Source organism: Hemiscyllium ocellatum, chromosome 1 (assembly GCF_020745735.1).
Source record: "Hemiscyllium ocellatum isolate sHemOce1 chromosome 1, sHemOce1.pat.X.cur, whole genome shotgun sequence".
In the NCBI taxonomy this organism is placed as follows: Eukaryota; Metazoa; Chordata; class Chondrichthyes; order Orectolobiformes; family Hemiscylliidae; genus Hemiscyllium; species Hemiscyllium ocellatum.
This window is the reverse complement of record NC_083401.1, coordinates 10,969,160-10,983,845: the sequence shown is the minus strand read 5'-3', so window position 1 is coordinate 10,983,845 and position 14,686 is coordinate 10,969,160. Positions and strand designations below refer to the sequence as shown.

Sequence of the window (14,686 nt, the reverse complement as noted above, 5' to 3'; positions counted from 1 at the left end):
GTGACCTGTCATTCTCTGATTCACTCTGTCCCAGGAATCAAACCTGTATGCTTTTGTTGCTCCCCCTCAGTCTGTCTCACTCCCACCCTGTAAGACCTAGCTTTGTCCTCCCACTGCTGCTGTACCACCAGATCCTAGTAATGAAATTTCATTGCCTCTGGAGATAAAATTGGGTTAGGCAATTGGATTGAGGTAAATGATATCGATAAGTGGATCCACAGTTGAGAGAATCGTGACAATCTCTGACTGATTGCGACCAGTGTTTGCAGATAAGAGTTTGCCTAAGGGTTAATCATTGTGTAAGTGCACAGAGCTAATAATTCAGGGCAAGGGTTAATCACTGTAATTATACAGTGATACTATTTCAGCAGGGTAAGGGTTAATCGCGGTATAACTGTGCAGGGAATTTAGTTCAGTGAGAGTGAGGGTTGATTACTGTCAGAATCGAATTTGATTCATTTTTCAGTTTGTTGAACTCACTTTGTGTAACTAGCTGAGTGACCGCCCTCGTTCCCCCCCGCCTGTTAGGATTGGGGTGACTAATTCACCGAGAATCTAAAGTGCTGCGGTATTTCTCTCTTTTCAAGGAAAGCAGAAATGAAAACCGATATTGTGTAGCAGCTGCCTTAATGATAAGTTAATAGGCTGGGTGTCGACATTATCAGTAATGGAAAAGTCAGAGTCCCCACCCAACTCTCAAGTCAATCTCTACTTTCACCGTGTGTGTGTGTGTGTGTGTGTGTGTGTGTGTGTGTGTGTGTGGTATAGTGCCAGCAGTGTGTGTCTGCAGCTTCCCCTGATAACTCTCGCAGTGGCTGACTTGCTTTCGTTGGCAGTTATGAGTATGTTCCTCAAAGTTTCATTTTGCTCTGTCCTGCCTCCGAGCCTCATCCATTACAACATATAATCAAAGAAATCGTTTAAAAAAAAAGCATTTAAGTTAGATTTTCTCTTGGGTGTTCCTCAGAGGGTTTTTTAATATCGAATATCCACAACATGGAAACAGGCCATTCAGCCCAACAAGTCTACAGCATCCAACCCAGACCCATCCCTGAAACCCTGCATTTCCTATGGCTAATGCACCTAACCTCCACGCCCCTGACACTATGAGCACGTTAGCACAGGCAATCCACCTGACCTGCACATCTTTGGACTGTGGGTGGAAACCGGAGCGCCCGGAGGAAACTCACACAGACACGGGGCGAATGTACAAATTCCACAAAGGCAATTAGCCCAGGCCCCTGGCACTGTGAGGCAGTGGTGCCAACCACTGAACCAACCTGCCGTCCTGGCTCTCCACACCATTCCTTGGAATTCTAGGACAATCCTGGAATGTTAAGACCTGACAGGAATCCTGGGATTGCCACTTGAAGCAGTTACTTGGCTAAAATCTCATCTGCACCCGATGTGGCCTCCTCTATATTGGGGAGACAGGCCGCCTACTTGCCCTTGTTTTTACCTTGTTGAATCTCACCGTGGCAGATGGTGGATTATGAATTCAATAATAATCTTGAATTAAGAATCTCGTGATGACAATGAAATGATTGTTGAGGAGAAACCTTCTAGATCACTGATATCCTCTCAGAAGGAAAATTGTCATCCTTAACTGGTCTGGCCTACACATGACTCCAGACCCACAGCAATGTGGTTGACTCTTAATTGCCCTCTGGGCAATAAATGCTGGCCCAGCCACTGAGGCTTATATGAATAAAAGAATCATTTGTAATTCCCTCCATAGCTTTGTCTGTTTCTTTAATGGTCTGTAGTCTGACAATCTCCATATGTAGCTCCTCGAGAAACTCTGATTTTAATTCCTTCCCCATTGGTAGCTATGCCTTTTACTGGACCTCAAGCACTGGAATCCTCTTTGTAAACCTCTCTGTATATCTCTCCTCCTCCTGCATTTGTACTTTGAAATCTACCTCTTTTTGACCAAGCTTTTGGTCATGTGGTTGACTATCTTCTTGTGGGCTCAGGGTCAGACCCTGTTCACGATCATTTCTGTGAAGTGTAAAGAATGGAATGATGTATGTAGGAGTAGACTTTGTTGGGCAAGGGGGTGGGAGCAGGAGGAGTGATACAAGTCTACGTGAAAGAAATTGGATCAAAGGCAGGAGAACCTCCTTCTCACAATGAGGTGTGTGGTTATGGAATTCATTTTGTTGAAGCAGAATTTGAGATTCAGTTGGAGATTTGAACAAAGTAGAAAAGGGAATGGGATGTGACAAGAGACAGGTAACCACAGTTATGACAACCAACTCATGTGGAAAGTGAGTGGTGATCGTGATTCACTAGTTGACCCAATGGTCTGTTTCCGTGCTGTAGGCTTTATAGAATGATCTTTTTGTGAACCTTCTCTGGGAGAAGATACTCCCAAATTGTATCCCAATTGTTTGAACAGGCCCTGTCAAACATGGAGGATGTCTGGAATCTACTCAACGATCAGGCTTCCATCACTTGCAAGGAAGTGAATTCCAAAGATGATTCTCTGAGAGAAGAGATTCCTCATTATCTCCATTTTAATGTCACAGCTGTACTAAGAGAGATCTTGGATGGCTCATCCAGCGAGTTCATATGGATAGAACTCTGGAATAAGAAAAGTCTAGTCACTATGATGGGATTATACTGTAGGTTTCCAATAGCCAGCAGGAATTGAATATGTGCACAGATCACGGAAACAGTTGTTGTGGTCAGTATTTTGAACTCTTTCCCCCCCCCCCCCCCCAAATATTGACTGGGTGTCCCTTAGTGTCAGGGGCTTGGATGAGGCAGAATTTGTTCGGTGCATCCAGGAGGGTTTCTTGGAACAATATGTAAACAGTCCAGTGAGGGAAAGCTCCTTTTGATGCAGAAGGGGTCTGGCCAGGTGACCAAAGTTGCAGAGGGGGAAACCTTTTGGGAACAGTGATCATAATTCTCTAAGTATTAAGATAGTTATGGATAAAGACAAGACTGGTTCTTGGGTGAAAGTTCTAACAATTGGGGAGAAGGCTAATTACAGCAGTATGAAGCAGGAACTGGAGAAATTTAGATTGGGAGTGGCTGTTTGAGGGTAAATCCACATCTGACATGTGGGAGTCTTTTAAAGGCCAGTTGATCAGAGTTCAGGACCAGCATATTCCTATGAGGATGAAAGATTTAGGACGGCAAGATTCAGGAACCTTGGATGATGAGATAATGAAAGTTTGGTCAAAAAGAAAAAGGAAATCTATGTAGGGTTTTGGAAACTGAAATCAGACAAGATTCTTGAGAAATATAAAGGAAGCATGAAATACATTAAACGGGGAACTAGCAGGGCTAAAGGGGACCATGAAATGTCCTTGGCAAGTCAGATTAAGGAGAATTCCAAAGCATTTTTCACATATATTAGGAGCAAGAGGGGAACTCAGGAAAGGACAAAGGAGGGATTTTGTTTGTGTAGTCAGAGGAAGCTCCAATGAATACTTTGTATCGGTATTCACCGAAGAGGAGGACGTAGAGGATGGTAAGATCAGGGAGGGGGTCTGTTGATGTTAAGGAAGAGGGAGTGTTATGTGTCTTAAAAAATATTAAAGTATGTAGATTTCCAGTGCCTGATTAAATCTATCCAAGAAAAGGGAGGAGATTGCTGGGACCTCAACAGATTTTTGCTTCATCTTTAGCCACAGGTGAGGTCTCAAAGAAAATGGCCAGTGTCATTCTTTTGTATATGAAGGACAACAGGGATAAATGCAGGAAATTATGGGCTGGTAATTAGTGGTCGGAAAATTATTGGTGAGGCTTGTGAGGGACAGAATTTACTTGCATTTGAAAAAAATATTATTAGAGATAATCAGCATAGCTTTGTGCAGGGATGGTATTGTCTTATAAATTTGATTCACTGCCTCTTGTTAGGTTGGACAAGAAGATTAGGTCACATGGGACCCACATTGAGTTGGTAAGGTTTGGTAAACTTTGGATCAAAATTGGTTTGGTCACAGAAAACAGAAGGCAGTTGTCGAGGGGTGTTTTTCTGACTGGAGATTTGTGACCAGAGGTGTTCTGTAAGGACCAGTGATAGGACCCTTTTTGCTTGTAGTAAATATAAAATGATTTGGATGGAAATTAGGTGGTCTGATTATTTAAATTTACAGAGGACATGAAAATGGTGGGACCCTTAACAGCATTGATATAAGGAGGGACCTTGGGGTGCAAGTCTATAGCTCCAGAAAATGACAACGCAATTGAATAAGATGGTAAAGAAGGCTTATGATACATTGCCTCCTTCAGCCAGGGCACTGAGCATAAAAGGCTGGCAAGTCATTTTTTTAGGTGTCTAAAACCTTAGTGAGGCCACATTTTGGAGTATTGTGTGCAATTCTGGTGCCACACAACGGGAAAGATGTGGAGACTTTGGAGGGGGTTGTGGTGGGGGAGGAGGGAAAAGAGATTTACCAGGAGGTTGTCTGGATTAGAGTATATTAGCTATAAGGAGAGGTTGGACAAACTTGGATTGTTTTCACTCGAGTATTGTTGGCTGAGGGGTGACCTGATCAAATATATAAAATGTGAGGGGCGTGGATAGTTAGAGTCTTTTCCCCAGGGTGGAAATATCAAATACTAGGGGCATAGGGTTAAGGAGAAAGGTGGAAATGTTTAAATGAGTTTTACACAGAGGATGGAGGGAATTCGCTCAGGGGAGGTGTGAGAAGCAGGTATGATTGCAACATTTAAGAGACATTTACACAGACACATGAACAGGCAGAGAATAAATGGATATGGACCATAGGGAGGCAGATGGGATTAGTTTAGAATGGCATCATGGTCAGTATTGACATGGTGGGCTGAAGGGCCTGTTCTTGCACTGGACTGTTCTCTAATGGGAGACACTTAATTGAAACTGCACCCTCTAGCTCTAGTTACCACCAAGAGTGGAAACACCTCAGCCCAGGAGAAAGTGAGGACTGCAGATGCTGGAGATCAGAGTCAAAAAGTGTGGCACTCGAAAAGCACAGCCGGTCAGGCAGCATTCGAGGAGCAGGAGAGTCAACATTTCAAGTGTAAGCTCTTCATCAGGAATGCTGACTCTCCTGCTCCTCAGATGCTGCCTGACCAGCTGTGCACCAGTCAATGAAGGTAAGCATGCAGGTACAGCAGGTAGTGAAGAAGGCTAATAGCATGCTGGCCTTCATAACAAGAGGGATTGAGTATAGAAACAAAGAGGTTCTTCTGCAGCTGTACAGGGCCCTGGTGAGACCACACCTGGAGTACTGTGTGCAGTTCTGGTCTCCAAATATGAGGAACGACATTCTGGCTATTGAGGGAGTGCAGCGTAGGTTCACGAGGTCAATTCCTGGAATGGCGGGACTACCTTACGCTGAAAGACTGGAGCGACTGGGCTTGTATACAGAAGACTGAGAGGGAATCTGATTGAGACATATAAGATTACTAAAGGGTTGGACACTCTGGAGGCAGGAAGCATGTTTCCGCTGATGGGTGAGTGCCGAACCAGAGGACACAGCTTAAAAATACGGGTAGACCATTTAGGACAAAGATGAGGAGAAACTTCTTCACCCGGAGAGTGGTGGCTGTGTGGAATGCTCTGCCCCAGAGGGCAATGGAGGCCCAGTCTCTGGATTCATTTAAGCAAGAGTTGGATAGAGCTCTCAAAGATAGTGGAATCAAGGGTTATGGAGATAAGGCAGGAACAGGATACTGATTAAGGATGATCAGCCATGATCATATTGAATGGTGGTGCAGGCTCGAAGGGCACAATGGCCTACTCCTGCACCGATTGTCTATTGCTTTTCCAGCACCACACTTTTCACCACCACAGCTCAACCTACTCCAGTCCCTTCAGGACCTTGTGTTTCAAAAATGTTATCTCGATTCCAATAGATTTTTAAAAAATCACAAAATTGTTATGATGAAGAAAGAATTTGGCCCATTGTGTGGCTCTTCAAACCAGCCTCATTGGCACAAGGTCATCTCCTGCCTTTCCTAAATACTCTTGCTCACCATTTCTATCTGAATAATCACCCACTGCCCCTCCTGAATGGCTCAATTGAGCTGCATCCACCACATTTCCAGGCAGTGCATTCCGTACAGGGCCTGTGTGTCTAATGATTCCCTGTCAGGATGTGCCCGACCTTCCTAGGAGTCAGCCTCATGATCCTTCTCTGACGTGTTTTTCCCTCCTTAGGTCAGAAGGCCAGAACTCCACACAGTGCTGTTGGTGAGGGCTCACTGGTGCTCTGCCCCCTTTGCAGTACAATTAATTCCATTCCTTTGTCTACGAATGACAAATTTCATTTGCCTTCCTAATTACTTACTGTATTAGTGTGCTAATGTTTTGTGATCGTGTACCAGGACTCCCGGATTCCTCTGGAGTACGACATTCTGTGTTCTCTCTCCATTTAAATGCGATTCTGTTTTTCTCTTCCTCTTGCCAAAGTGGACACGTTATACTTCATCTGTCAATGTCTTTGCCAACTTAATGAATTTTTGTAGACTCTTCGCATTCTCCTTCCAACTTATTTTCCTGCCCATCTTGGTGTCATCAGCAAATCTGCCTACAATGCAGTTAGTCCCTCTACCCAAGTCACTGATGTAGATTGTAAATGGCTGTGACCTAGGCACTGATCCCTGTGGCCTGTCTGAAATTAACCTATTTATCCTGGTGGTGGGGGAAATTAAACTGGGAAGGGGAGCACTGTCGAGTGGCTGGGAGCGAGCACCGAGTCCAGGTCAGTGCTTCCTGCAGAGTTCAGGAAGACAGTGGCAGTGAATGAAGAAAATAGCAAATGTGATAGTAACAGAACATTTCCGAATCCCTGTTGCTCAAGGCTATTAAAGTGGAATGTTTCCTTTCTTTCATGACCATGGGCTTTGCTGCTCACACCTAGGCTTGGCCCTGACAGAGCACAGTGACTGCAGTAGGCTGCTGACACAGCAGCTGAGCGTTCTACTCAAACTGGACCCTGTCCAGCCTCTTCAGATTAAGTGCACTGCATCATTCAGCTATTTAGCACACAGGCAGGATTCTTCTGAACTGTATCAGCTGGTCTCACAAGGCTGATTTATTCAGGATGTTGAGGGTGTTTCAAGTGGGAACGAGCGAGAGTCCTTCTCCAGTTTATTGTAAACTCTGTTTTCACTCGCTCACTCAATAAGCTACCAACTGTTCAAACAGGAGTTTGCATCCTGCAGTTTGAGTACAGCAAACGTGGGATTGAGCAACGACAACTTTCCATTTGCTCCACGCTGCTAGATTTCTCATGCCGTTTCGTAGAATTTTAACAGAGCAAAAGTCAGATCGTTCGGTCCCTTGAGCTGTACCTTTAAAAAGAGCTCTCCAATTAATGTGCCATCCCTTCTCTTTCCCTATTGCCCTGCACATGTCTCCTTTTCAAAGGTTTGCCCAATTGTCTTTTGAAAAGAAACAGGCAGCAAGATGGCTCAGTGTTAGCACTGCTGCCTCACAGCACCAGGGACCTAGATTCGATTACACACTCAGGCGGCTGTCTCTGTGGAGTTTGTACGCTTTCCCCATGTCTATATGGGTTTCCTCCAGGGGGTCCGGTTTCCTCCCACAGTTCAAAGATGTGCAGATTGGGTGCATTGGCCATGCTAAGTTGCCCGTAGTGTTCAGGAATGTGCAGGCTGGGTGGATTAACTGTGACAAACATGGGGTTACATAGTTTGGTTTGGGTGGAATGCTCTTCAGAGGGTCAGTGTGGAGTGGATGGGCTAAACGACTAGCTTCCACAGTGTAGGGATTCTATTGAAATTATTATTGAATCAGGCAGTGCATTTCAAATCACAGCAACTTGATGTGGAGCTTGGGTTCTTCCTCTTCATGAGCAGCTCTGCCTTATTGATTTTCCTCAAGCTGAACATCTCCCTCCCTACTTGTAGCAAGCAGCCAAACCCAGCCTCTCCACTCTGTCTAAATCACTGAAGCCCCTCAATTTTGTCTGTCCCCTCTGCTTCAACCCATGAGACATTTCCAAAATTGTACACAATACTTTAGTTTGAGTATTGATGATTTAGAAATGTTTAATCAAAGCTTCCCAGCTTGTGTACACTCTCCCTCCATTAATGATTTGGAGATGCTGGTGTTGGACTGGGGTGGACAAAGTTAAAAATCATACAACACCAGGTTATAGTCCAACAGGTTTTTTTGGATGCACTAGCTTTCGGAGCGCTGCTCCTTCATCAGGGGGTTGTGGAGTATAAAATCGTAAGACACAGAATTTATAGCAAAAGTTTACAATGTGATGGAACTAAAATTATGCATTGAGAAAAGCCTGGATTGTTTAACTCTCTCATCTTTTAGAATGAACAGTTTGGTTTCAGTTCTTTCACACGTAAATCCCAGAACGTTTTTTGGACTCAACTTTTTAAACAATAGCGTGAAGTCTGTCTGTGTCCCAATGCTATGTCAGACTGATAAACCCTCTGTATACATGGGTTTTACATGGATGCTAATTTACATGGATTTTAACTCTCTTAATGAAGCCAGGAATCCTCATTTATCTTTGGGTCAGCCATCTCCACCTATCTGACAGCTTCAAGGACGTTTGTGATTTTTTGAGAAGATTTGGAGATTGGGTTGAGGTTCAGGTTGTAAGTTTGCTCGCTGAGGTGGTAGATTTACTCTGACTTCAACGGAGGCTCACTGATGTTACCTTGCGTGGTGATGAAACGTCTGAGAACAAATCTCCCAGCTAAGTGAGCAAACGTACAACCTGAGCTTCAAGGATTTGTGTACATATGCTCCCAGACCCCTTCCCAGAAATTCCTGTTGCAGATTCATGGATGTTTGTACAGAAGGACTCCATTCAGCTCATCATGTGTGTGCTGGCCAACAAAGACCTATCTACACTAATTCCATTTTCAAGATTTTAGTCTTGAATTCTCTGCCCAGTGAAGCAGTTGAGTGAATGCTTTTAAGGTGAAGGTAATTTTTTTAACAGTAAAGGAATTAAGGGTGAGCGGGTGGGTAAGCGGAGCTGAGTCCACAAAAAGATCTTATTGAATGGTGGAGTAGGCCCGACGGGCCAGATGGCCTACTCCTGCTACTGTTTCTTACATTCTTATGTCCTGGAGGCTGTGGCAACTCAAGTGAATATCTAAATACTGCTGAATATTTCAAGAGTATCTGACTCAAACATACTTTCAGGCGGTGAGTTCCAGACTCTCTCAATCCTTGGGTGAAAAATATTCGCTTCAACTCCCCTCAGCTTTATACCCCTTATCTTAAATCTGTGCCCTCTAGTTAGTGACCCCTCTACTAATGGAAAAGTAGTGCCTTCCTACCCACCCTGTCTATGGCCCTCAATTTTACACAACTGTGTGAGGTCCCCTCTCAACCGTTGCCACTCCAAGGAAAACAACCCAAGCCTGTCCAGTCCTTTTGTCATAGCTCAGGCCAAGCAGCCCAGGCTGATTCCTGGTAAATCTCCTCTGCATCCTCTCCACTGCTCCCATATCTTGTTATAATGTCATGATCACTTCAGCAAATATACTAACATTGAAACAATGCGGAGATGTTTAGCATGGCTCCTGTGCTAGGATTCATGAGAATTTGTGAAGAGTTCTACATTTTTAAGTAAGCTTAAAGCTGGACAGCTGGGTTGCAAGAAAGTGCTGGCTGCAGTGTGGATTCAGTTCCTGTACTAGCTGAAGTTAGCGTGAAGGACTCTCCTTCTCAAACTCTCCCCTTATGAGACAAAGTGACCTTCAGGTTAAACCACCACCTCCGATCTATTCTCTCATTCGAGACATCCTATGGATTGGTGACACTGTCGAAACTTTATCTTTTAGAATGTGACGGCCAGACTGCACACAGTACTCCAGCGGTGGCCTAACCAGTAATTGCTGCAACCTCCTCATGTGTCAACTTCCAGTGGGGCAAACTGCTTCCAAATTACTCCCATTCTAAAATCCCAAAGAGCCAATGTTTTTCTCCAATCAGTCACGGAATAAATTCAAGTGTAGAGCAGTTGAGTACTTTCCCAGTAATTCTGTGTACATCAGTCTGCTGGAAGTGCAGACTAATGATGTTTTGAACTCAGCCTGATTGATGGGTTGTGAGTAGCAAGTATTGCAGATTGGTTCTTCACTTTGCACAGTCCGTCAGACTCCTAATGTAAGCATAACACTTTGCTGGCCAGCAAGCCATTTATCCTGTTTAAACAGCCCATTGTTTAGTGCTGTGTCATTGCTTTTTTGTACATGCACAATCACTAGGGCTTCTGCTGACTACTGAAAAGAACCTTAAAAGCTCACAGCTGGTGGGGGAGGACAGAGAGAGAGAGAGAGAGTGTTGGAGTTGGGGTGGGGGGTGCGGAGGAGTTAGTTTTGCTGTCTTTGGCAGTAGTAGGCCCAATACTTGAAGAAACTTTATACAGCATTTTTGTGCAGATGTGATTTGAAAATCAATTGTTTCCTGAAATTACAGCGTGGCTGAATGTTATGTCATTCTCCTTGGAGACAAACACTCTCAAGGATTTTAACAAGGACAAGTGAGAAGGGATGGGACAGAATTAAAAATGTGCTTATGTTCTGGGGGTAGTTTCAACTCTGTGAATTAGGATGATCTGGAATGTACTGGCTCGCAGGCAAGTTTATTCCCATATTCCTAGAGGAAATTAGACAAACGCATGAAGAGGAAATGTTGCAGAGCAGAAGGAGTCAGGCTAACTATGTGCCTTCTTTATATAACAATATTAAATAGGGGCTGTTTGACCTGGTCTGTTGTTCAACAAGATCATAACTGGCTGTCCACCGGCCCATATGAGTTGGGAAGGGGTGGGGGTGTGTAGGAGACTCGGGGAGCAGAAATACTAGCAGAAGGCAGATGACCGAATGGCCTGTTTCCATGCTGTGAAATGCATGTAATCTATTGTGAGAAAGGAGCTGGAAATGAATTAGCTGGAGCATGAAGTGGCAGTGGGGATAGGGGCTGTACAAACAAGGAAGGAGAATAGACCACTTGGCCCTTCGAACCTGCTCCACCATGGCCTGTTGAATTTTAACCTCAACTCTCCATTACTGCACGTCCCCAATGACCTTTCATCCCCTTGGTCTGTCAACCTATGCCTAAGGTTCTACACTACTGCCTTTTGAGGAGTGGACTTTCGAAAACCCTTGACCTTCTGAGAGAAAAAAAATGCTCACCTTTGTCTTAAATGCACACCCCTTTATATTATGACCCCCTAGTTCTAGATTAGCGGAAACATCCTTTCCACATCCACCCAGTCAAGTCCCCTCAGGATTTTATACGCTTCAATTACGTCACCTCTGACTCTTTGAAACTTGAGAGCTATGGGCTTGGTCTGTCTGGGCTTGGTCTGTCTGGGCATTCGTTATGAGGCAATCTGCTCATTCCAGGCTTAACCTAGTAAGCCTCTGACCGCCCAATAAATTACTAACCTTCCATAAGAATGGTCACCAATATTGTACACCAATACTGCAGATATGGTCTCACCAGTGCTCTGTGTAACTGAAGCATAACCTTCCGCAGTTTTGAATTCATTTCCCTTCGAATAAAGTATAACATTCTGTGAGCGTAGTACTCTGAGTAAAAAAAAACTATCTCTGACACCTGTCCTACATTATCACCCCTTCGTTTAAAGCTATGTCCCCTCGTGCTAGCCATCACCATCCAAGGGAAAATGCTCTCTCTGTCTACCCTATGTAACCCTCTGATGATCTTGTATGTATCAATCAAGTCACCTCTCAACCTTCTTCTCTCTAACAAAAACAGCCTCAAGTCTCTCAGCCTTTCCTCATAAGACCTTCCCTCCATACCAGGGAAAAAAGCTGGTCCCTTTTTTCTAAAAGCTGTTCCTTTTCTCAAGGATACTGTGTCATAGAACATAGAACATTACAGCACAGTACAGGCCCTTCGGCCCTTGATGTTGCACCGCCCTGTCATACTAATTTGAAGCCCATCCCACCTATACTGTTCCATGTACGTCCATATGCCTGTCCAATGACGACTTAATTACACTTAAACTTGGCAAATCTACTACCATTGCAGGCAAAGCATTCTATACCCTTACTACTGAGTAAAGAAACTACCTCTGACATCTGTCTTATACCTATCTCCCCTCACTTTAAAGTTGTGTCCCCTCATGTTTGCCGTTCCCATACTTGTGTTCTTGGTTTTTTTCAGAGGGGTAATGAATTGCTCCCGGTTCTGATTAGACTAGTTTGGTACAGAGATTAAAGGGTATTGAGAGGCCTTTCTGTCTACATGTAAACAGATGAGACTGCAGGTTAAAGTGGTCATGTTTTAGAAATGACCTGTATAATAAAAAAGGAGTGGCCAGCTCTCTTGCTGAGCAGGTCAGTCCAGAACTAGTTAGGAGTTCAGCGATGTGGAAACAGACTCTCTCTTTCTTTCTGCCCCTCTAACTTCAACCTGTAAGTACCCGTTCCATTTTTTTTAAAAGCTGTCTTTAAGGGGTTTGGTTATGAGGACTGTTGTGTACATTCGCAACAGCATAATGAAGTCTAGTTGCACAGACTGAGTTCTGTGTGGGTTCTTTATTCTGCTTTTTGTGTAATTTTGTCAGTTTTAAAACCTAGTCGTCAACCGAGCTAACCTCCTCAGAGTAATTCTCACTGTACACTTACCGAAGCAACTTGTAAGGTTATCGTCTGGGCTGCTTGCTTAAGAATGTTTTGAGCGGTCTGGCCTAGTCCATAACAGTATCAATAGGCACTTTGTCAGCCTACTTTTTTTCCTCTCAATGCTGCGCTGACCTGTGGAACCGATCTGAAGCCCATCTAACCAACACTATTCCATTTTCATCCATATGTTTATGCAATGACCATTTAAATGCCCTTAAAGTTGGTGAGTCTACTACTGTTGCAGGCAGGGCATTCCACGCCCCCACTACTCTGAGTAAAAAAACTATCTCTGACACCTGTCCTACATCTATCACCCCTTCATTTAAAGCTATGTCCCCTCGTGCTAGCCATCACCATCCAAGGGAAAATGGTCTCTCTGTCCACCCTATCTAACCCTCTGATGATCTTGTATGTATCAATCAAGTCACCTCTCAACCTTCTTCTCTCTAACAAAAACAGCCTCAAGTCTCTTAGCCTTTCCTCGTAAGACCTTCCCTCCATACCAGGCGACATCCTAGTAAATCTCCTGTGTACCCTTTCCAAAGCTTCCGCATCCTTCCTGTAATGCCGTGACCAGAACTGTGTGCAAGATTCCAGAGTTTTATACAGCTGCAACAAGACCTCATGGCTCCAAAACGTAGTCCCTGTGCCAAACTAACACACCATATGCCTTCTTAACAACCCTATCAACCTGGGTGGCAACTTTCAAGAATCTATGTACATGGACACCGAGATCTCTCTGCTCATCCACACTACCAAGGATTTTACCATTAGCCCAGTACTCTGCATTCCTGTTACTCCTTCCAAAGTGAATCACCTCACACTTTTCCACATGAAACTCTATTTGTCAGCTGTCAGCTCTGTAGGTTATCTATGTCGCTCTGTAACCTGCAACATCCTATGGCATATCCACAACTCCATCCACCTTTGTGTCATCTACGAATTTACTAAGCCATCCTACGCCCTCATCTGAGTCATTTATAAAAATACCCACTTTTTGGTTCTTCTGTTTTGAAGACAAGTCACTGCACTCAAAGCTTAACTTAACCTTAAGTTAAATCCCGCTACTGCAAAAATAGGCCATTTGGCCCAATAAGTCTACATTGACCCTGCAAAGAGTAACACACCCAGACCCATTTTCCTACCCTCTCTTCCTGATGAAGGGTTTTTTGTTGATTTTCCTGCTCCTCTGATGCTGCCTGACCTGCTGTGCTTTTCCAGCACCACTCTAATCTAGAATCTGGTTTCCAGCATCTGCAGTCCTTGTTTTTACCCATTTTCCTACTCTATTTGTCTACGTTTCCCCTGACTAATGCACCTCACCTACACATTCCTGACCACTGCAGGTATTTTCCCAAGGAAAATTAACCTAACCTACACACCTTTGGATTGTGGGAGGAAACCGGAGCACCTGGAGGAAACCCACACAGACACAGGGAGAATGTGCAAACTCCACACAGACAGTCACCCGAGGGTGGAATCGAACCGGGTCCCTGGCGCTGTGAGTCAGCAGTGCTAACCATTGAGCCACTGTGCCACTCTTAACACCTTAACACTATTTCTGTCTCGACAGATGCCACCAAATCTGCTGAGTTTCTCCAGCAATTTCTGTTTTGTTTTGCTTGCTGGAAGACAGGAAAACAGAATTCTTTTCCAAAAACAAAAACAGAAATTGCTGGAAAAGCTCAGCAGGTCTGGCATTATCTCTAAAGGGTCACCAGCCCTGAAACGTTAGCGGTAATTTCTCTTCACAGGTGCTGCAAGACCTGTTAAACTTTTCCAGCATTTGCTGTTTTTTTTTCTGATTTACTGCATCTGTAATGCTTTCAGTTTGTATTCAATTTAGAACTCCTTTCCACATTGATCCCCATGTCCCATGACAGAGTACTTAACACGTTACTTAAAAGGAATGAGTCTTTTTCCAACTATCTTCTCACAGTGTGAAGTCATTTTTGCTTTGAAATACCACCCTGATGGGAACAGAGCAGCAGGAATGGGACTGTCCAGACTGCAGGATAGATGGATGGAGCCAATGGGCTGACTGTCCTTCACAGTGACATAATGGTTATGGCAGGACAACTGC

The 14,686-nt window shown here is 44.2% G+C and overlaps 1 protein-coding gene and 1 non-coding gene across 3 annotated transcripts in view; both read left to right on the top strand.

The window, feature by feature from the left end:
- Window positions 1-14,686, top strand: part of LOC132822415 (rab11 family-interacting protein 1-like) — a 116,593-nt gene that overhangs the window by 5,953 nt on the left and 95,954 nt on the right. The window lies entirely within an intron of this gene.
- LOC132821059 (U6 spliceosomal RNA) lies at window positions 9,467-9,569 on the top strand. Its single transcript, XR_009645286.1, has one exon. It is a non-coding gene; the product is annotated as a U6 spliceosomal RNA (small nuclear RNA).